The 23,306-nt window shown below is 42.3% G+C and overlaps 1 pseudogene; it reads right to left on the bottom strand.

Annotated features, from left to right (window-relative positions):
• Positions 1-2,331: 2,331 nt before the first annotated feature.
• On the bottom strand, positions 2,332-14,735 carry LOC102700672 (annotated as a pseudogene).
• Positions 14,736-23,306: the final 8,571 nt, after the last annotated feature.

Raw genomic sequence — 23,306 nt, forward strand, 5'->3', positions numbered from 1 at the left:
CTGCAATTTGAATGGGCTTAAATGGACTTTGTATTAATTAGTTATGTGTTTTAGAAGTCATGTTGTTTTCTTGCTTAACCTGCAAAACCAGTTAATGACTTTTTAACGACAACCCAAACGAAACAATGAAATGACCACTAAAACATAACTTACCGAACATGCGACGGATTAATGACTCATGCACAAATCACAGACTCACACGATGAACTCGTTATGGGAAGACTGGAAAACATCACAGGAAACACGAATCCGCACGACAGGACATACGTACATGAATCGTTAATGACCTGTTAAACTGAAATGCAATGACTCGCGAAAAACGGAAAAATTATGACTCGTTAACGGCTTTAGCAAAGACCAACTTACTTGTATGAAACGGAGAATTCATAATGTAGATTGTAGGTCCGTTAAACGACTTGCTAAAAACATTAGTGGCAAAGCGATCTAGCAACACATGCGCGAACAGCGAGAAAGCACGCACGAACAGGACGTTCGTGTGTGTGAAACAGCAGTGGCACAGCACACGGCAGCTGTGGCTAGAGGCGGCAACAGCAACATGAAAATCCCACGCGAAACAGGGCTTTCGTGCCGGTGCAAACTAGTGATGATGGGCTGGGGTGGCCCGTGGCCGATGGTCGGGGAAGCAGCTGGACAGGGGCGTGCGAGGATGAGGCGGCGGCGAATGAAATCATGATTTCACACGACGCACTAGAGCTGGAGGCCGGTGTCTGGATACGGGGCGCAGCTTGGGCGAGGGCTTGGCCAGGGGTGAGGGGAGGCACAGCCGAGTTCGCACGAACCCCAAGTTTCGGCCCATGAACGAGTCCCTATGGCTAAAACCAAAAAGAAAAACGACTCAAACGGTTGCCAATTAAACCGAAACTTTGAACCATCTTTATTCGGTGAACTTTTAACTCGTTTCTTCTGAAATTTCAACTGTACGTCTAGTAAGTCACATTTGACACGACGAAATACAAAAACACATATTTGCGATCTTTTGGATGAATTAATTAAATAATTTTTTTGATTAATTTGCTCCTGGCTAAACCAACATGATTTCTTGTAATTTGATTTAGAAAAACGATTTATTGCCTTAGGGCAAAACTTGGGATGTTACACTAGTCATGGAGGTGGTAAGGCCTCTCTAAATGGGGACACAGAGCTGGTCAGCATAGGTACTCGGTGCTGCAGCTGCGGTCGATGGGGAGATGAGACCACCACATGGACTCGACTACATGGAAATGGTTGGTGTGTTGGGCGGCCGGCGTGGAGATGTCGACGCCATTTAGTGGCATGTTGGCTACCAAGTGTGGAGACAAGACCCCACTAAGCAGTCGCGTAGAGGCGGCTGGTGTGGGGATGGCATTACTCCTAGGCGACTCGGGGGCTACTGGTGTGTAGGGACGTGCTTGTCACTTGGTGCTCTCCACTCAACGATCGCTAGGGTGCAACCGGCGTAACGATGTTGTCACCATTTGGGGTCGTGAAGGTGGCCAGTGTGGGGATAAGATCTTCACTTAGCAGTAGGGCAGAAATTGACGTGGGGAGGAGGTTGCCACGTAATGGTTTGGACTCACTGTGTGGAAGCAGCCAACCACTAAGGCGTGGAAGTCCAATGACATTGGAGATTAGAGCCATCAAACTTGTGGAGATTGATCTTAGCGCAACCTTCACCTGGCATGTCAACATTCAATTCTATATATCAACAATAATATTTATGAGGCTATGTGTTCGATCTAAAGAAGGATGCTGACTCAAAGACACATATTTATAAATGTTCAGACTTTCATGCTAAGGTAATACCCTAATCCTATTTATAGATACAATGACTCTCTCTCCCGGGTTTGTCTATGAAGGGTATGTCACCATTGTGGCATGTGTCCCCCTCACTTAGGACTCCTACCACCTCTTATATTGGATGATGAGTAGGTTTATAAGGAAAATTATCTAGTCGGTTGCAACTAATTCCTCTTATTCTATTTATAAAAGATATCTCAGATCCTTTAGGATTATATCTTATACTATATATGATTCCTCTATTCTTGATTTAAAGGTAAGCCACTCAAGTCAGGCCAACTCCGTGCTCCTCAACCTGACTAGCAAGGCTTACTATGAGATACCTGGGTATCATATACCCTACAGAGCCCTACCAAACAGTTCCATAGCTGTATCAAGATTAGATCAATAAGTTTATAAGATTATTGACTTCTTGTTTTAGATATGAGTGAGATGCCTACACACTAAGTAATGTTTTATTGGGGATTTACATAATCCACCCCACCACAAAATAAAAGTGACCCCAAGAACACTTTGTGGACTTGAGACAACTGCTTAGATACCACATTTCACCCCCCAAGCTTTGGCCCTGAGTTTCTCAGCAACCTTGACAATCGCAAAAAACATCATCCTATACACCACTGCCATATCCCAAACAGGATGGCAACGTTTACCCACTTGGAGTACCACATCTCCACCTGCAGCGCCTCGAGCACCTGGTGGCCGGTGATGGTTGCGTTGGCCATGACCAGCTGGTCACTCGCAAACGTCTGCCCGGCGAACTCGTTCTTGTACAACCCCTGCACCGCGTACTTGTGGAGGGAGATGTAGTAGCACGGGTACTTCCACACCGGCTTCGGGAGGCTGCTTGGGAGGTGGAAGAAGCCGCCGTTGAGCATCATCATCCCCTGCACGCCGGTGCCGACGACGATGACGCCCATGAGGAAGTCCGGGACGACGACGGCTATCACCATCATCATGCTCTCGACCAGGAAATGTTGCACGTGTAGAGCGTGGTGACGAAGTAGGCGACGTTGCCTGCACCTCTTGTTAGCCCTGTCAGGTAGTAGAGTACTGTCCCGGGGATTATGATCATGACGGCCAGGTAAGGGGTAGCTGAGACGGTATTGGAAATCACAAACTCGTTCACACCATAGTGGCCGCTTAACCTCTCTCTCCTGAACAACTGCACACTGAAAATATATAAGACAAGTTTTTTTTTGGTGAGGTATGTGATGATATAGCAAAACGAAAAAAAAAGAAGAAAACACTAACCGGTCACAAATATTTGACCATTAGAACAATATTGGTTCAATTTATAAATTTCTTCTCGCCATAAATTGTATATTATATCAACTTTATTTCTTTTGGTATGACTAATTGTTCAGTGAGAAAAATACATTATGTTCTTATATAGTTAAATCAAGTTGGTCTATTAATCAAATATAATTTTACTCAAAAGGATTTACATAATATAGTTTCTTCTCGTGAAAAAAAACACAATGTGTAAGTTTAGGAAATAACATAGAATAACATTTAACTATACATCTGAATGTTCGATGTAAATTTCGTAAAGTAGTTTAGACTAATTATTTGATGGTTAATTACTACATCAATGATTTCTTTGTTCATGGTAAAAAAAATGCATATTTGAATGGGTGGTTAATACTATATCACGGTGCCAACAAATTGAATATTAAAAAGTTCCTACTTCTCTAATATTAAATTCCATCAGTTGCAGTATAACAAACATATCATGAGGGAAAATAACCTTTATGTCCTGTACAAAAGAAGGGAACCCTCCGATCGCCATGGTAGTTAGAAATATTGTCATATACATCATCACATTACATCTAGTCTGAAAAGTTTGTGAAAAAGCATGGGTCAATAATAGTAATCTGTAAAATAGAGTTCTATATATATGGCCCAAAGAAAATAATACATGTCTTTATCACTCAATTTACCTGTATAGAATTGTAAATATTATCAATTTGGTGGTACACAGTGCCAACGCATGTGCAAGCACTGTAAAAACAGCAAAACGCATCCAGTAGTACCCTATATCCCGGTGCATATTTACGAATGACCTTTTCGTGAGTGCAAGGAGCCTTGTGCAGAAACTGGCCTGTTCTCTCAACCTAAATGGAGCCCCAACCTTGAACACACCACACATTAAAATCATAGAAGTACTCCCCATGTTCGAAAATACAATATACTTACCTTTTCCTTCATTTCACTATCTGATTTTTTGTTTCGTCTGAATAGGCAGAGGACTGATATGCATTTGTCAGGGTATCTATAGCTTCAGCTGCTGTTTTCCTGTTATGTTTGGAGTCTTCCACAATTTCCTACATATAGTTTTGTTTCAATAAAATATTGAGGACAAAGAAAAAATAATTGTTTCAACAAAACATACCGCATCAAAGTCTTTATTGATGGTTCCCAGAAAATGTTCAGATGGGTTTCTCAGGCATGAGCAAGGCAAACCATTCATGTTAAAAAACTGCAAAAGATGAACATACAATACATACATTAATTAATGTATGAATTCAAAATTCTATCACAAGGGAATCTTCTGAATTCTCTTTTATGCGTAAATAATTTACATATACAAATATTTACTTTTGAATAAATTTTTAGAACGACAACCCTCTTTTTCTTTGTTTGTTTTCAGGGCTAGAATGCTAAGTCTCTGTTAGATATCTATCACATAATTACATATTTAAGAAATTTTATATTGCTTCGACCAGACAATTTAACTTTATTTTTGTCCTCATGTATCATAAAAACAATTTATGAAGAACTATTCAAAAATTTATCTAAAAATGTATTTATTATTTTAATACCAGATTTCATCTGCAATAATCATCCATGTTAGCTATATTGTAAGTTCGACTATTAGGGCTCTTTTGAAACACAAGAAATTGAAAATATTTAGCTTAATTCCTATAAATATTTCACATAAATTCCTCAATATTCCAAAGAAGACCTTAATTAGCTTCATTGTCCAAAAATGTAAATTGACATCCTTACTCATACTCTAACCCCCCCTTCCCACCATCCATCCCACCCCTCTAGTCAAATCCAGTATCAAGGTTGATTGGTGTGTCAAATCCAACCTTCCCTAACTTCTAAGAGCATCTCGAAGAGAATACTAATATTTTGCTTTCCTAAAGTTTGTATTGAGTTTATCTAAAAAAAATATTAGGCATAAAATTTGTGTCCTCCTCCAACAGAAATTTAAACATAAATAACTTGTATTAGAAACAAGTATTCTTGACCCAAATTTTGGACAGAAGTGATTTAACTTTAGGCATGTGTAAATATTATGAATGATTTTAGAAACCTGTTGGAGATACATTTTCTTGCTCAATTTCCAAATTCTACTTCTAGGGATCTATTTTAGACATCCCTTGGAGACGCTCTGCCTCTAGGAACATGCTCGCACTGTGGGTATGTGAAAACAAAATATGTTGTGATGTTTTCTTAAATATAAGTCGGGGGTGTGGTGTGGTTAGGGCGGTGGGGTGGTTAGAAAACCATCCCTAATTGTTTTTAAGCTATATGTAAAAATGGGCTGGGTTCTAGTAGGTCACACTCGTAGATATTGTAACTGTTTGGTTAAATTGGTTTATGTCTCCCTTTGTCCTACATATTTTACTGATGCCATGATCTGTTTGGCTGATGTTTGTGTTTCGTTGTCACACTTTCTTTTGTATTTTGTGCCTATAAATCATCACATAGTTTTAAAAGAATATTATAAACTTGTGACCAACAAGTTTATGGGCAATCTTTTATGTCATGTCACACTCTACATAAGATGTATGACAATCTTGGTTAACAATCAATCAATCTGTTAGTACCTCTAGATTAAACCTGATTGCAGCATGTATCTTCCACCCTTATCATTTCGCTTATCTTATGTTTAGAAGCCAAATTTTAAATTATTAATCTTAAATTTGGAGTTGATTTTGGAGTTTTTTTATCAAAATTTATTTTTTAGGTTTTGCTTCTAGATCGCTAAGAAAAAATATATATATATAAGTTTTATTTATAAATTATTTTTTCTTTACAAATATATTATTTGGTTTTTTCAACATAATCCAAAAGATGAGCCGGCTCATCATATGCTAGTAACTTGTGAGGTTCGTTGTTGGTAACTTGTTGCTGAACCAACAATAGTACAAACTTTTATTTTACGAAGGAGCACGAATTAATTATATTTTATGTCTTCAAAATTTTCATAAATTCAAAATGAGGTATATAAAGTTGACGTACCTCAACTGGTTATGGTCCTTGGGGTGAAAACTATCGAGATGGGTTCAAATACTAGATTTAATATGATTGCATGTATTTACACCCCATTATTCTTTCAATGGTCCGTGACGTACTCATCGGTAACGAGGTTCTTGTGACGACTTCATCTCACTGTGGCTGACTAAATCTTCAGATATATCGATAGGGGTAGGATATACGTGTATTTGTCTACACGGGTGAGTGTACTATCGTTATGAGTGTTATTAACTGTGTTTTCACCTGAACTTCTAGACAATGACAGCACAGTATTATTATGTTTGGAAGTGGTACATCTGAAAAAAAATTAAGTACATTTTAGGCATATTTAGTGTATATTTTCTTACTAGGTTATAAGATTAGTATATTATAAGATGTTAGTTTGGTCAAGTATGTTCTAATGTTTAGACCTACGTGACCTACTAAGATAAAAAGATGTCATCCTTCTCACATTTTCCCATACTACAACATTAAATATTTAGCTAAAATATTTTTTAAACTAAGCACCAGTTGTGTAAATAAGCCATGTATGCTTACAAAATCTAGTATAGCACCATTACTCCAAGGTATAACATCTACCCCAAATATTTCTCTCTACTTTGTGCATCTCATTAGAACACAAATTGGAGTTGCTAGTGAGTACAATAGGGGATATAAGCGGACACTAAAAAATATCATGTTATATTTATATTTACGAGGAGAAGAGAGAAAATAAGAGAAAAAAAACGAGCTATAGATTTATAGCCAGCTGTAGTATAAGCTCCATGACACTAGGTGTGTATGAGAGACAAACTTATTGGTGATGTAACGTATTTTGTGTGTAAGTTGACTCTATATTAACTCTCAGTAACACGAAATTTTTTTGAGCTATGAGTTAAGTTACTCTTGTGTTGACTACACTTAAATGACCAAAGCATTAATTGGTCGTCGAGGAAGAATTCTTTTACCTCTGTAGGATCGGAAACAGTCCCAAAGAAGACCGTCCTCCCATTGGCGAGCAAGCAGAGGCTGTGGAAGTGCTCGAAGACTTCGTCGGGGTGGTGCACGGCCGCGACGACGGTCATCCCTCCCTGGCGGCGACGCCGGCAGTGTGCCTGGTGACGTGGTAGGCGGCGGCGCTGTCGAGGCCGCTGGTGGGTTCGTCGAGGAACAGCAGCCGCGGCCGCGTCAGCATCTCCACGCAGATGCTCACCCGCTTCCACTGCCCGCCGCTGATGCCCTTGGCGAGCCGGCCGCCGATGCGCGTGTCCATGGCGCCGGCGAGCCCCATCTCGTGGATCACGTGCTCCGCGTGCGCGCGCTTCGCCGTCGCCGTCATCCTGTCCGGCAGCTGCCAGTGAGCCGAGTAGCAGATGGCCTCCCTCACCGAGAGCGTCGACATCAGCACGTTGTCTTGGGTCACGTACGCCTTGAGAGAGAGTACATATAATTTGTCTTATATGTACGTTGAGAAGAGCACATTGTCTTGGGTCACGTATGACTGGAAGAATTTTACATCGTCGCTTTTAGAAAATGTTGTAGCACCTACCTACCATGACCGTCCTATTAATTTGTCTCCTCAACTACTATGGGCGTGTCCTTTTCAGCTATTTTAATTATCTCATTAAATAGGCCTCACGCAAATGAGAAATATAATTAGCATATTATTCTTTTAGAATTAAATATTAAAAAGTTAGAAACAAAATTTATTTGATTTTATGAACAAACTTCTTTACAAAATTTTTTTTACATAAAATATATCATTCAGTAGTTTAGTGGCTAATCTTATTACGTAGGAAAAAATGGGCCATACTGTCTTACCCATTTGGGACGACTTGATAGACTTTCTTTTCTTTCAGTTAATAACATAGGAAAAAACTTTACTGGTATAGTGATGCGGTTTTAGTAGAAGAATTTGAATAATAAACCGAGTGATCAGCAATTTGCAAGGTGCATATCGATAACTGTCATATCATGAACCAACACACATTGCATATTTTATTAGCGAAAAAAGTTAGGTTTGCTAATAAAGTAACTCGAGATATCAAATTATTAACTCTAAATTTTGATGCATACTTACTTTAGTAAGGGTGTAAATGGGTTGTTAACTTACTGTTTAATTAGTTTATAAGCAGTTTGGTGCGTCGGACCTACTTACACCCCTACCTTCAAGTTATAAAGGACGGTAAAGAAACTTTTTATTAACTGTTTTAGTCAAAATGTGTCCAGGTAAAATTTTCTACTACGATCGCGATTTTTTATTAGCTCAAAGTGCTAGTTGAGGGGTCATATACATTTGACAGTACCTCGTGTCTGACGGTATTAACTGGAGGAATTTACCTTTCAATGAACGTTTGATCTCGGTTCCAAGAATGTGAGTATATATATATTTTTTAAAAAAACATGCAGTAATAGTTGAGAAGATCAAATTCGCAATAAACAGGTGTTTTAGATAACTCTGTGAGAATATTTACTGAGGTTCCAAAAGCAAGCTTCTCCTGCCGCCCGTTGATTAAAATCACTCCAGTTTTAGTCATGCCTGGCCTTAATCTTCCCGTAGATAAATGGAAATGTCGCCATGAAAGTTAAGACCAGAGCACTAGATGATTCTGCTCAGCAGTAAAATGCTAAATAATAAAATATTTTGCAGTGTCGGTCTACCATGCATATTTCAGACGGTGTAACAACCTCGTATTTTCACTTGCCTATGCTTATAAACAAAATTTTATATTTCAACATTAAATTTGATGTTGATTTTAAGATTTTTCATCTTATTTTATTTTTTATTTTATGTTTTTAGATCGTCAAGATAAGTATATAAAAGCTTTATTTGCGTGTAATTTTTTATTTTTTTTACAAATATGTCATTTCACCTTTTCTCTTACAAAACCAAACAATCACCACCTAAAACATGGAAATCTTTGTAATCTCTCGAGGAGACATGTCTTCATTTTTTGCAGGTCATTCAAACGGTTGTGGGAAAAGTTAGGAATTTTTGTGAAGATAGACTAATGTATGATATATCATTGTACAAACATGCAAGATTAAATTTGATTACAACAAAAGGAAATATATGATTATAGATATACATATAATAATCGTACTTTATTTATTTTTATTTTTTACAACTGCTACAGTTTTATTTCATATGTTATGTTTGTGAAATGATATATTACATGCTATTCTATCTTGACATTTTTTTTTAAAAATATAGTAACTATTTAGAAAGCATCTAAAAACGAGGGGACATTACCTCGATGGATTAAAATTCATTTTGTGAAACTTAGACATTGACAGAGATACAGAATGCAGCAAAAGGTAAGAAATAAAAAGAAAAAAAGAAAGCTCAGTTCGAACTGAATAAAACTACGTACTACAAATAGTTTGAGAGCTGCATCGATGGAAACTGGCGATCTCATTGTTACCACTGAACCACAACACCCAAAATATTTTGTTCACACATCACAAATCTGAAATATGGCCATATCAAACACAAGGGCTGGTAAAATATACGTTGCCTCTGTTTTATGGTACAATATGTTATTCATCTGTTTAGATTTGTATATAAATATTATTAAATATTTATACATATATAAAATCATAACATGGAAGAGGGAGTATCTAATTTGTTTTAAGTCAGAAAAAATGTTGAAAAAATATTTTCCATTTATATCTATAGTGTATATATATATAGCACACATATATTTGGACATTAAAAAGCACCACATCCAAATCTGCCGATATATGATTTTTTTTTTTTGCTAACTTATATTCGGAAATAACATGCATGTACATTGACCTCCATGTGCACACACTCGCGGATGTTTTGTCATTTATCTTTGAAATCTGTCTGATCCACGTCTTACTCCTTAGATTCCATATTAAGTAATTTGTCACGCCCGGAGTTTTATCCCAAACCTAAAATCGTAAAAACAAATTCGTAAATAACAATTGGTTTAATTAACTCAGGAAAAATCCCTCTAAAAGGAATTAATTTAATTAAATCGAGGTTCCAAATCAATTAACAGAATTTAAACTCAAATTGCAGAAGAATAAAACTTGATCAAACAAATTAATTTAAAACTCGGCAAAAGTGGGGTTTTCCTTTTTCCCTCCTTTTTCCTCTCTTTTTCCCTTCCTTCTCAAATTGGGCCGAAGTCCAATTTTCCTCCTCTCCCTTTTTCTTTTTCTTTTTCCTCCTTCCCGGGCCGGCCCAGCCGAGCCGGCCCACCTTTCCCCGTTCGGCCGGCCCAGCCGAGCAGGCCACCGGCCTCCCACCCCTCCCGCGCGCGCTCCCCTCCGCCTGGGCCATCGGCCCAGCTCGCCTGCTCCCGCGCCCGCGCCGCGACGAAGTCCGCCTTGCCTCCCTCCTTCCTTGCGCCACTGGCAGGCGGGTTCCACCTGTCAGCGACCAAGCTTCGCCAGCGCCCGCGCCCGCGCCGCGCCGCGCCAGCCGAGTCCGCCGCCGCCCCGACTCCTCTGCCCGCCGCGCCGCCATCGCAACTGCCGCCATCGAGTTCGCCGCGTCGCCAACTCGGTCTCCACCGGCCGCTCCGCCCTAGCCGGCGCCGCCACACTATAAAATCCCCGTGCCTCTGCCCCGCCGCCACTTTCCCCCTCTCCGCCCGAAGCTTCCCTCCGTCGCCGTCAGCCGCCGATCTCCTCGTCGGCCGTCGGACGTCGCCGCCCACCCGCGTCACCGCCGCCGCCTCTACCTCGCTGACCTCCCGCCAGCCTCCATCGCTGCCGGTGTGCACCCGAGCATCGTCGCCGCCCCTTCGTCCCTTCCGCCGCCGTGCCCCGTCGTCTCGACGCCGTCGGCCGATCTCGCCACCAAACGTCGCAAGCCGCCGCTCGTCCGTGTCCCCACCTCCGCCTCGCCCTCGCCGACGCGCCGCTGTCTCCGTCGCCACTTGTGAGCGCTCCGCTCCTCTCTCCCTCTTTCTTCCCTCTTCGCCGCCGCTGCCAACCTCCCCGTGCCATCGGTAAGTGCCGGTCGCCGTCCGCCGTGCCGCCCGCTTGTCGCCGCCCGACGTCGTCGCCGTCACGCCGTCGTTGCTGTGCCGTTCGCCGTCACCGCCGTGCGCCACTGCCCCGGTGGCGCCGTCGTCGTGCGCCGCCACTCCGGTCACGTCCGCCGCTCGACCGCCAAGCTGCGTCGCTGCTTGGCCGACGCCACCTCGCTCCTACCTCGAGCTCCCGTCTAGCCCCTCCGGCCGCACCCGCTCGCGCCGCCGCCACGCAACCTCCTCCCGCGCGCAATCATCGCTCCGCTTTCCCCGGTCGCGCCGTCGCTCGCAACGGTCGCCGCCAATCCCGCCGCCCCGCTGCATCCCCCTCCTCTTCTTCCGTGCGCGCGCCGCCCGGCCGTTGCCGCCGTCGTTGCTGCGTTGTCGCTGCCACCCCGGCCGAACGCCGCATCCCATCCCCCTCTCCCTCGCGCCACCGCTCCGCAGCGCCGCCGCGCCGCCGTCGCCCAGCGCCGATCGATCTCGTTGCGTCGGCCGTCGTCGCCGCGCCACCCCCGGTGAGCCCGCTCTCCTCCCTTCCTCTATTTCTTCGTGCGACCGCGAGTGCGCCCAGCTGCTCGCCGTCGGTCGACGTCCTCCGCCGCCACCCGATCCCGCGCGCCGTCGCTGGGTGTCGTGCACTACCGGCGCTCACCGTCGCATCTCCGCCCCTCGTCATTGTCGTCGCATGGTCACCAAGCCCCCGCTGCCGGCGTCCGTCATTGTCTCTCCCTCCCGCCGCTCGTCGCCGCTCCGAGCCACGCCACCCCGTCGCTGTCTCCGCCTCCTCCACGCCGACTCATCGTCGCCGTTCTCATCACCATCCCTTCGCCCGTCACCACCTTCTCCGTCGCCGCCACCCCTCCGCTCGCCCTGACCCCTGCCTCGCCGTGCACCGCCGCCCGTCGCCTCGCGCCGGTGGTCGCCGACGCCGTCGTCGCCCTCCGGTCGCCGGTCGATGTCACCGACGTCGACGCCCTCGCGCCGCCGGTCATCGCCGTCGCCACCTTCTCCTTCTCCTCGGCCCTCGTCGTGTCCGCCGCGCCATCCCGCCGCTCGCCGCCAGCCGCGCCCTCCTCCCCATCTCTGTTTCCCTCTCACTGGCCAGCGGGTCCCACCCGCCAACCCCTCCCTCTCGGTCGGGCCCGCGTGTCAGCCTCTCCTTTCCCTCTCTCCCACCGACAGGTGGCCCCCACCCGTCAGCGCCTCCTCTCTCCTCGCTGACGTCAGCAGCCCCATTAATTGCGCAATAATTGATTTAGGACTTTTCTGTTTAGCTAAAAACCCAGAAAACTTCTAAAATTCATAAGAAATTCATCTAGTCTCCGTTTAGGTCCATTCAAGTTTCATTAAATCCAGAAAAATGCCTAGAATCCATTAAAAATAGTTTCTTTCTCTGTTTCAGTAGTTTTTTAGCCTGTTTTTCTTGTTGTGCCTTGTTTGTCGTAGGTTTTGACCCCGTTGCAGCGCCGTTCGTTCTCGAAGTCGTCGCCGAAGTTCCTCGTGGGTCTAAGCAAGGCAAGTGGCACCCTTATTTGGTCATATTGAACCTATGATTATAAAATCCCCCGCTTTTACATTCAAGCATGCATTGTATTCAAATGTATTTACTTTATTTATCTGTTGGGCATTTACCTTTATACCCGTTGATTCCCATTCATTATTATTGTCATCCCCAGGGCTAATTTGACTAGAATTAGGGTTAGTCAATGCTTAGCCATGCTTAGTTCAACTAGCTCACCAATTCTTATTTAGTTATCTGATTAAACTTTGATAGACCTTTAATGGTTGTAATCATTATTAATTTCCCGTTGTGGATTAATACAACTAAAATATTGCTTATGGTGGGCTGTGGGTACATGGTTTTGAGAGTCGTGCCCATGGCAATTAAGGACTGGTTCTCAGGAAACCCTGAAAGTCTTACACGTACTAACCACAAGCCAGAATGGGCAACGGTGAGACTCGTAATCTAGCTTGTCCCTATTCGACGTACCGAGGCAAGGGTAGGCGTGATGGAGTATGGACGGGCAATCGTGGTGTAACGAAAGCCTCTGCTGCTTCCGGATCTACCAAGGCACAAGAGGGGACTGCCCGACTTGGTGTAAAGGAGGGGGTGAAACCTGAAGTGTGGTGCGATTGTCTAGGAGGGTTAGGTGAAAGGTCTTATCATGGTTTCCGTACTGAGGTATCGTGGTGATACGTTGGGGCATGGTAACATGCTTGGCAGCCATGTCTTGTGGGTAAAGTTGTACACCTCTGTAGAGTAAAACTATTCGAATAGCCGTGCCCGCGGTTATTGGGCGAACTGACAGACTCACTGGGAGTAGTTGAACCCCTTTAATAATTTTATTAATCTTGGAATTGGTTTGACCCTGCGCAATGTGGTGTAACGTTGGCAGTGGTTTGGGTCTGTCGCAACGTGGTTTAACGTTGGGCAGAGGGTTGACCCTGTCGCAACGTGGTGTAACGTTCGACAGTGGTTTGGGCCTGTTGCAACGTGGTGTAACGTTGGACAGTGGATGTTTATTTAAAATGTTACTTTACTTTTATTTCAGTTTATTTTGTCTTCTGTTTTGCTAAATTACTGCAGCTTTGTGCAATTTAACCTTGGCCTATTCCTTGATAACCTATTCCATTCATTATTCTTCCTCTCTTGGGTGTTACTTGTTGAGTACGGTGGTTTGTACTCAGCCTTGCTTAATTTTTCCCCACCAGACCAAGTGCCAGAGCCTGTGTCAGAAGAAGGTTGTTCCGAAGGTTGAAGTAAGGTTCAGTCCGCCGTCAAGAATGCCTGTGGTGTGGAGCCGTCTTCGCCAGCTGAAGCTGAAGATTAGATGGTTTAGTTTGTTTTCCTTTTTTCCTGCATTTCGATAGATAATTGTTTTTATTTGTTTTTAAGACGTGGAACTGTGTATTAATTTGTCATAGTGTGTACTCGGGCTGATGCCTGGACCGAGATTTATTACATGCTATTGTTCAGAAATTTGGTGTAAATTTCTGGGCGTGATAGTAATGTTATTTTTGCCTTAAGTCAAAAAATTTTAAGTTTAAAAGTTTACAAAAAATATAGCAATATATCTAACACTATATATACACAGTAAAAATATATTTAATAGTGGATATTTAGTATTATATGTTACAATATTTTTTAACAAATTTAGTCAAACTTATAGCAGCATGACATCAAACAAATCAAAAATAGTCTTTATATATACAAGTACAGTGAGGCGACAAATTAACCTGCAAGCGTATCAAGAAGCGCCGTCTTGCCACAGCCCAACGGCCCCATGATGGACAGCACCTCCCCCGGCCGGGCGTGCCCGCTGATCCCCTCCAGGATCCTCGCCGGCGGCCCCCTGCCGGTGCCGGCTGCCGTCAACACACGTCTTCCCATGTCAGGCGTACCGCCGAGTCTTCCCTGACGTCGACGGGCGCCGCCCTCCGGCCTACCGCCGCTGGCTGCACCAGCTCGTCGACGGCGTCGGCGAAGTGCACCTCCTCCCGGTCCCGGCTACCGCCGTTGGCAGCGACACTGTGCTGCCCGCTGGTCAGTGGGTAGTCGAAGCTCACGGTGCCACGGCGAATGGCCTGGCCGGCGACGGTTTTGTAATTTGTCGCCGCCATTGTTGGGGCACAGTGGCCGCATCTTTTTTCTAGCTAGCTAGGCGTGATGCTACAAGAACGTACAGTGGGTTGGCGAGACGAGGTAACCCGTCGGACTGATAAATAAACACTTGCTCAGTGGTTATTGGTTAGTGGGTACAGGGCATTTAGTTGCTAGCAGGTCTTTTTCCTTGTTTCAATACGGTCCCGTATTATTGATCTGTTTCCATCGCAAAATATAGAGGAATTTTAACTTTTTGGAAAGAGCACCATAGGTGATATAAGCCTGATCTAAAAATTTTCATATTATAATTGTATTTACATGAAGTAATACAAGAAAGCAGCTATAACACACAATCACACGACACTGCGGTTGTATGAGATGCGTTTGTATGAGAGATGAGTCATGTATTAATATACACTACTATAGAACAACTTATCGAACACGATATAGTCGTAACAGGTCAATGCAGAGGCCGGTTATGAGTAACTTATAGTCTTATACCATAACAAGCCATAACAAGATCCAGTACAAATATGGCCAAACCGATCGGCCTGTGACCGGTAGAGGATTATCTGTCAATATATTGGTAACGGTAAAAAAAATAACCATTACAAATATTACAATATGCGTAACAGGCTATGTATATACAACCATTACCGATATTAGACAATATATCGTAACGGCCCTATTTTAAAGAACCATGATCAATATTTTAATATCCCTAACTGCTATTATAATGTAAGGCGTAGGAGATTTGTAGCAATATACTTTTGTGCCAGTTCTATAAGTTGGCTTTATATTTTAGCTCTCGATGAAATGAAAAAGTTCTGGAGCTGAGCCCTTCTGTTCACCATCCTTTAACGAAATTAGTTTAGCCATATATAGATTAATTTGCTTAAAATAATATATATATTTTTTGATATAAGAATACTATCGTTGAATTTGTATTTAGATGTACTTTCATGTGGTATAAGTTTCACCAACAATAATAATATACTACATCCGTTTTAGATTATAACATATTTTGATTTTGTATATTTACATATAACCAAATTTATATGTTAATATATATATATATACAAATTTATTAATATCCATATGAATCTATAGGAAGCCAAAATATCTTTGTTAACACAAAAATTTGGTAAAATTTCTTATTGCACTCAGATAAGGAAAGACGCAATCACCGATGAAAATTTTATCCGAAAGAGTTAAAATTCAATGGAGAATCACGAAGACTCTCATGCCTTTGTGTATGACACGTCATCGTGTCAACTTTTGATGTCAACATATTTTCGGCACGCCTAGTGGGACACGTGCTATTTTTACTCACAAACGATTGTTTGATTAGAAGTCAAAGATGTCTTTCGAAAAAGTCAATACCAAGAACTTGATCACAATGGAGGATTTGGCAGAACAACAACGGCAACTAATGGAGCAATCTATGGTTGATTTTCAAAAGTGTTGACTTCAATCTTTCGTCATGACAGCGGGGAAGGACCAATTCAGGAGACTCATTTTTCCATGCCGATGGATGAAGCACTTCAAGATGAAGTTAATGAATGAATTCATCATGCTCTATTTGATCAAACAAGAGTTTTCATGAGTAGATTGCAAACTTCGATCAAGATAAATTTGACTCGCATGGCAATATTGACCGGAAGAAATTCATCAATGTATATTGGCATAATGAAGACAACGCAATGCACGATGAGTGGACCAATAGAGGTGTTAAAATAATGAGAGAACGATTTGGGATCAGACCAAAAGAACAGACATATTTGTATCGGTGACTATATCCTGAGTGGTTTGGTAGTGTTCTATTGCCTCACCGATACAGCATACTAGAATTCTCTAAATTTTCGGGGCAAGGTGATGTCTCTACAATTGAACGTTTCAGCCGATTCCTAGCACAGTGTGGAGAGTCATCGGCTCATGACACTCTGAAGGTTCGGTTGTTCCCGCTGTCACTTTTTGGATCAGCGTTCACATGGTTTTCACCATTTCCTCCAAACTCTATCAGAATTTGGGCCAATCTAGAGAAACAATTTCACAAATACTTCTTTGCTGACATGGATGAGATGAAACTTCCAGACTTAATTCTGGTTAAGCAGCAGAAAAGTGAATCAACTATGGAATATATACAAAGATTTCGTAATGTTCCTAGTCGATGCTATGGTTTGAGCTCAAATGGTAAACAGTTCATAGATCTGGCATTTGGAGGACTATTAGAACATATCAAAGATAAATTCTTTTGCCATGAGTTTCAAAGTTTCGCTCATCTACTTCAGACAATGTTGGCTCATGAAAGTCAATTTGCAAGAGGCAAAGGAAGAAGAGTTTTGGGGTCATCAAAGCTGGAGAAGTGAAGATAATTTTGAAGCATGAGTTCTCATACTCAAAACTGGGGGGCATGTGTTAACACCAAAATTTGGTAAAATTTCTTATTGGATTTGGATAAGGAAAGACACAATGACCGATAGAAATTTTATCCAGAAGAGTTCGAATTCAACAGGGAATCGTGAAGACTCTCAGGCCTTCATGTGTGACATGTAATCGAGTCAACTTTTGACATCAACAATCATATAATTCGAAACGGAAGGAATACTCTTTCCAGTTTCATAGCTTATGTCATTTTAAATAATGTGTGGTCAAACTTTTAAAAATTTGTTATTAATAAATTTTAAATAAATAGTTGAAAACTACTATGATAGCATATATTATAAATCTTTAAAAGTCATTAGTAAAAGTAAACATTTATTTATTATATATATTTTAATATCAAATCATAGTCAAACATAGATTTTGAGACCGTGTCTCTGTCCAAAAGTACCAAAGTTTTCAAACTGGAGGAGAGTAGTTTGAACATCATAATTTGAAAATCGAGTATGTGACCAATCAAACTATACCATATATTTTTGTTCCAAGGGAGGGAGTAGTACTTTAGGTAGCATCAGGAATTGTTACTCCTTGGGAATAAAAATTCTAACTTGAAAGTATTTATTGTTTTTTATTTGCATGGAGACTTGAGATAATCTTACCTGGCGTTTAAGTCCGCATTTTAAAATAATCGAGGCTAGGTCCATATTATATCCCATCACCGATTAGAATACCTCGTAGGTACAAAATAACCAAATTTGTTGGTGCTTTTGACAATTTACAATATATGTTATTTTGGTTTCAATGTCACTTCATTATTGACAATAATATCATGTATAGCTGGAGTTGATTGTACCAAGAGTGAAATTTGTAGGTTTTTAATGGTTGGTGAAATGGGATCTAGGGTCCCCTTTCCTCGGGTTTAAGTGCACTATAGCCCACCTTGACAATGGCATGCAAAAGCAGAGGGATCAATACCTAGGCGAGAAAAGTCCCCGAGGCCCGGTGCCCCTGACCCCTTATGCTTCTCTAGAGATGGAAAGCGTGGAGACCTACAAGATCTACATCTTCAAGATGCTCAACCAATTGCACCATGACATTGAGGCTCTCAGCCAAGGCTGTCCCTTGGGGTGCATAGTGAGCCCGTGCCCCTTGGTGTACACAGTAGGAAGAAATTGCCCAGGAATCGAACACATCAGGTCCCTAAGGCCTCGACACCCCTCCGTTCCTCATGCTCCTGCCGAAGCGGAGAGTGTGGAGACCTAGAAGATCTACATCTTCAAAGTGTTGAAGCAGGTATACCCCAGCATTGGCATCTCCTCCGCGTCCCCTGGAGAAGATGGCGAGGTGAGGACTCTAGGGCACCAGCATGCAACCAGGAGGTGGCAATCGCTATAGCTATCCACATGACCACGTCGACCCCCAGGGATGAGGAGAGAGTGTGACGTCTTCCGTTGGTCATCCAACACCCATGCTTCACCGAGCTGCAATATATGTGGTTGACAAGACCCTATGATCGGACTTGGGTTCACCCGAACAGGTGTCAGCTGCTCCAATGCTTGCCTATCCCAGAATCCTGTGCCACCATGCCCGGGGACCGTGAGCTAGTGAAGCGGTGGTAGGTGCCGACTTTAATTTCCTCTTGGCAAGGGAGGCAAGGACAAGACTAGAAACTAGCTTTTCCCAGCGAGATAGCTAGGAGTATAAATGGGGATGCCCATTGCCATGCAACAGAGACGACCAACTTAGGACATTGAGAGCCAACCTCCACAAAAGAACACCAAGAACCTTATACTAGTGATCATTCCATAGCCAAAACCACAGGAGTAGGCTATATTACACCTCCCATTGGCCCAAACGTGCATACTTGCTGGAGTGCATTTTATCTGGATTGAACTCATCGAAGTTCAGTCTTCTCCTAACTTCTTATTCGAAGTTGAGTCCTCGTCGAGCAAATCCTTGAAGACATCCTAAACACCTCTTCAAGTAACATTTGTTCACACATGCAGTCATCACACTCCCTGGTTGTCACGCCTAGAAATTTACACAAATTTTCAAACAATAGCATGCATTCATTCTTGGTCCAGGACAAGGCCAAGTACATTTTCTGACAATTTAGGTAAGATCCATCATCTTAAGAAAGAAATAAAATAAACATAGCCTTAACAATGTAGTGGAAAAACAAAACTAATGTAGGTTTTCAGAGAAGCGACGACATCGACACAACCCCATAGGCTACACTTAAGCATAGCAACTTGCCTAATATTCAAACGACTCCTCGTCAGGTGCAGCTTCGACTCCTAGTGAAAGGGGAAAAAAAGCAACACTGAGTATAACCACCATACCCAATAAGCCGCTGTCGGTGATATGGGCCCGGAGGTATGCTGTACGAAGGGAGCATGCCGTCCAATGCATTACCATGTTCTTTTCGATGAAAAGGTCAAAGCTACTATATTGCAAACTTTGAACTACAATATTGGCTACTTGGAAGGAGCCGCTCCGAGGGGGTCGGGCCTAGGACCTGAGAGGCATCCACCTTCTTGAGCAAGGGGTTGGGCCACCCGAAGCCCGGCCCTATGCCCCACGCGCTAAGGGGACGCGTGGCACTGTATTTTATGTGCTCTGTAGCTCGCAGGGTGTGACATTTAATACGGCGAACTAGAGGCATGGTAAGTCACCAGAATGGACTGATGAATGTGACAACATACCGAAATCATGCCAAAGGCATGCGCCTACCCCTGTAGAAGATATGATATGTGTCAGCCACGTCTCATCGGCCATTAATGAGGAGATTTTTTTCCCTCTTCCTTCGTGGGAGAGCCAACGCCCCGTTTTCGAGGCGCTTCATCATTATCGGCGCCGCACCTTGGATACAAAGGAACTAGGAGTCTTCGGCATTTAGTTCTAAGAGACACATGCCTCTCCAACCACGTCACAACGGGACATGGCCCACGCACGAAAAGGGGTGTGGATTAGACAGGTATTAAATGCCCCTAAACTATGTATTTCCTTTTTCCCTTAGAAGATAGGTCCAAGCACCTGTGGGAGCCCCCTACAATATAAAAGGAGGCCCTTGCCTAAGGGAAGGAGGGAGCTCTCTCCGTAGAACAACCACCAAGGACGTAGTGTGCTTCGTCACTAAGCCACAGCTAGGGTGTAATTCCTTGCACCCCAAGCAACTAGACATAAGAATAGTGTTTTACGCTTCTCAACGGATCGATCCTGTATACATCGCCGTGTTCCCATTGCACCTGAGGAGCCCAACCCCCTCCATCTCATAGATGCTCTCGCTCTCACCTGCACCCCCGACCAAACCAACAAATAGGGGCTCGTGGCTCCCCGCTAGAGGACATTTACTCTCTGATAGCCAACAAGAATGCAAGAGGAATGCATAAGGGTGAACAACGAAAAACAGCTAAGGCTCACTTTTGCAAAAATAACAGTTAAAACAAAAGCAAAATAGAATAATAGATAATTAAATAAATATTAATTAAATAACAGAATTAAACCATCCACTGGTCAATGTTAAACCACACTGGACATGGCTGTTAACATCAAAATTTGGATTTTAGCCGTTAGAGTTGGATAGATGAATTGGACCATCGTTCTGAGATTGAATCGGATAGCCGATATAGAAGCAAATCGGATTAGAGAAGGAGTACGATTAGGAAAGAGATAGAATCCGTATGGAAACAAGTACATGTAAATAGCAATCTTAGTTTTCGTTGTTTACCTTATTAAGAAAGATAGAGTATGTTTGTGTTAAGTTAGGTAAATATATACGAGCCTGTATCCATTTCGTGTCAGTTTTATGGGTATAAACACAACATCCCATAGTTTGTAATAGAAATCAACCACAGATCAATACAATTGCTTTCGGCGCATCGCCACCTATTTCGACAGAGTGAGTTCTCAGCACAAGGTTAGTCAACTTTGCAATGTAAGTGTGTAATTGTCAACCTATCAGATTGATTAGATATGGCTTTCTCAGTTTAGTTCAACATTCTTTCTAATATATTCGATGATTTACCTATGGTTTGTGATTAATTTGATCTGCATTCTAGTGCAGAGTAATGGCTTATCCTCAATCAGGGTTTGTGCTTGAATTCGATCGTGTTTATTGACATAAGTCTGGTTGGTGCGGTTCTGTCTTGGTTTAGTCGATCAATCATGTCTTCTAAACTAATGTTTGTAGATTAGTTTGGGTGCTTGCTTATTCCTTTTGTTGGTGTTTTAGACTGCTTTATTTTGAGTAATTCATCGGCTGGTTTATTAGGCTTACCGATCGTTATGTGCTTTGTGATTATATCAGCATAGATTACATATTGTCTTGGTTCAGTCCGATCTACGTTAGTATGGTCCAATCTGGTCTCAAAAGTATCTCTCATCCGTCAAGTTTAGTAAATAGGTAAATGAGTTATGCTGGTTTAATAGTTATAATCATCAATGTTATCCAATAGTACGTTAATCTGACGCTTAGACAAGCACAAATCTAAACTATTTTGGTTTAGTCCGATCTTCTAGGTTTGGCTTGAATAAGCATGATGTTACTTGATATTATTATATGCTAACTAATAATTAATTTAGTAACCCACTTTATTATGTTTACATTTGCACCAAGTTTTATCAGCTACTGATTGCATGTACGATAACTCATGAAATAAACCAATCGGCTAGTTAGTCCTAAAATTATCTCGGTTAAGTTCGATCTTTTGGGATTCGCTATTTAGTCAGCATGTTTTATTAGTTACCTTGGCCATAATTCAGTCGATAAGGTACATTAAGCTTATATATCATGAAATTCGTGCAAAAGCCGACTGGCATCATCCATTGGCTGGGGTCCTAAAGTGGTATCGGTTATCTGGTCGATAGATTCTTTAGGTTTAACATTTTTCTCCATGTTTTTATATCTTGTCAGTTGTAGGATCAAACTAACTGGCACGTCTGTTTATTCTAAGAAGTAGGACCCCACACTGAAGCATTCTAAGAAGCTCTTCCAGGTTCAGGTGTGTGACATGTCATCAGGTCAACTTTTAACGTCAACAATGGTCCAACATTAATACAATGCTAAACCACACAATACCAGTGCTCCCACTAATACCATGCTAAACCACATGATACTAGATTAACTATTTCAACAAGTTTTACTATATTCATTTAATTATGAAAACAATAAAACTAGTCACAACGAATCTCTTCGATCACCCACTAACTGTGGTCAGGGTTGTTTAAGCAGACTTAGACTAATCAGTGGTGTACAACTTACCCACAAGATACAGCCCCCATGTATGTACCCGCACACTGGCATGTCGCCACGACATCTCGCAAATAGGTTGTGATAAGACCCTTTACATAACCAACCCCTAACCATCCGCACCACATTGAGGTTGCATCTCCCACATCATAACGCAGGTTGGCAAGACTACCCCTTGTGCTAAGGCAAATTTGGTAGTCGCTCAATCTATCCCTAGACCGACCCAAAACTACTTCACTTCCACCCTTCCACGGGCGCCTAGGAGGGAATGGGCTACATGTCAAGTCCAGTCGTTGCCCACGAGTCTTGCGATAAGTAGAGATATGTCTAATGAGGGTTTCTTATGAACTCGTCCCTAATTCCCATGAGTACCACTTGCAAAACAATTGCACCCACAGTACACAATTAGTAATGCTTTAGTTGTTTAGTAAAAACACCTAAACACAACTACTAACATTGTGAGACAAAATCCTATCTTAATTAATGAGAATGAATATATTGCCCCAACCCAAATTAAGTGAAGTTAACACTAAGCAAGGCTAAGCAAACAAGCATACAAAAAATAAAAACCCAAATTAAGTTGACATTAAGTGAAGTTTACACAATTGGCTCTAAAGCGTAGCATAGGCTAACCCATAAGCATGTAATTGCACAAACGATGCACATTTGCAAACAGCAGTGCGAAATTTTTTTCAAGAAAACTAGGATCAACATGCTTAGTGAATTCTCTTGTGACTCTGGAATGACTTGGGCTACCACTTCGCTCTAGTCCAGACCCTGGGTTTCACCAAAATCTAGAACAAACAATTAAAAACATTCAAAGTAGTACAAAGGGCGACTGAAATCGCAAGAGAAACTATTTTTAACGGATTCTTGACAAAATTATTGATCTACTACAATTTGAATGGACTTAAAAGGACTTTGGACTTAGAAGTTTTGTTATTTTCTCGCTCAACCTGAATAAAATAGGGGAAACTGCCAGGAAACAAAACATACACCGAACTGAAGA

Source organism: Oryza brachyantha, chromosome 12, assembly GCF_000231095.2.
Source record: "Oryza brachyantha chromosome 12, ObraRS2, whole genome shotgun sequence".
NCBI lineage: Eukaryota > Viridiplantae > Streptophyta > Magnoliopsida > Poales > Poaceae > Oryza > Oryza brachyantha.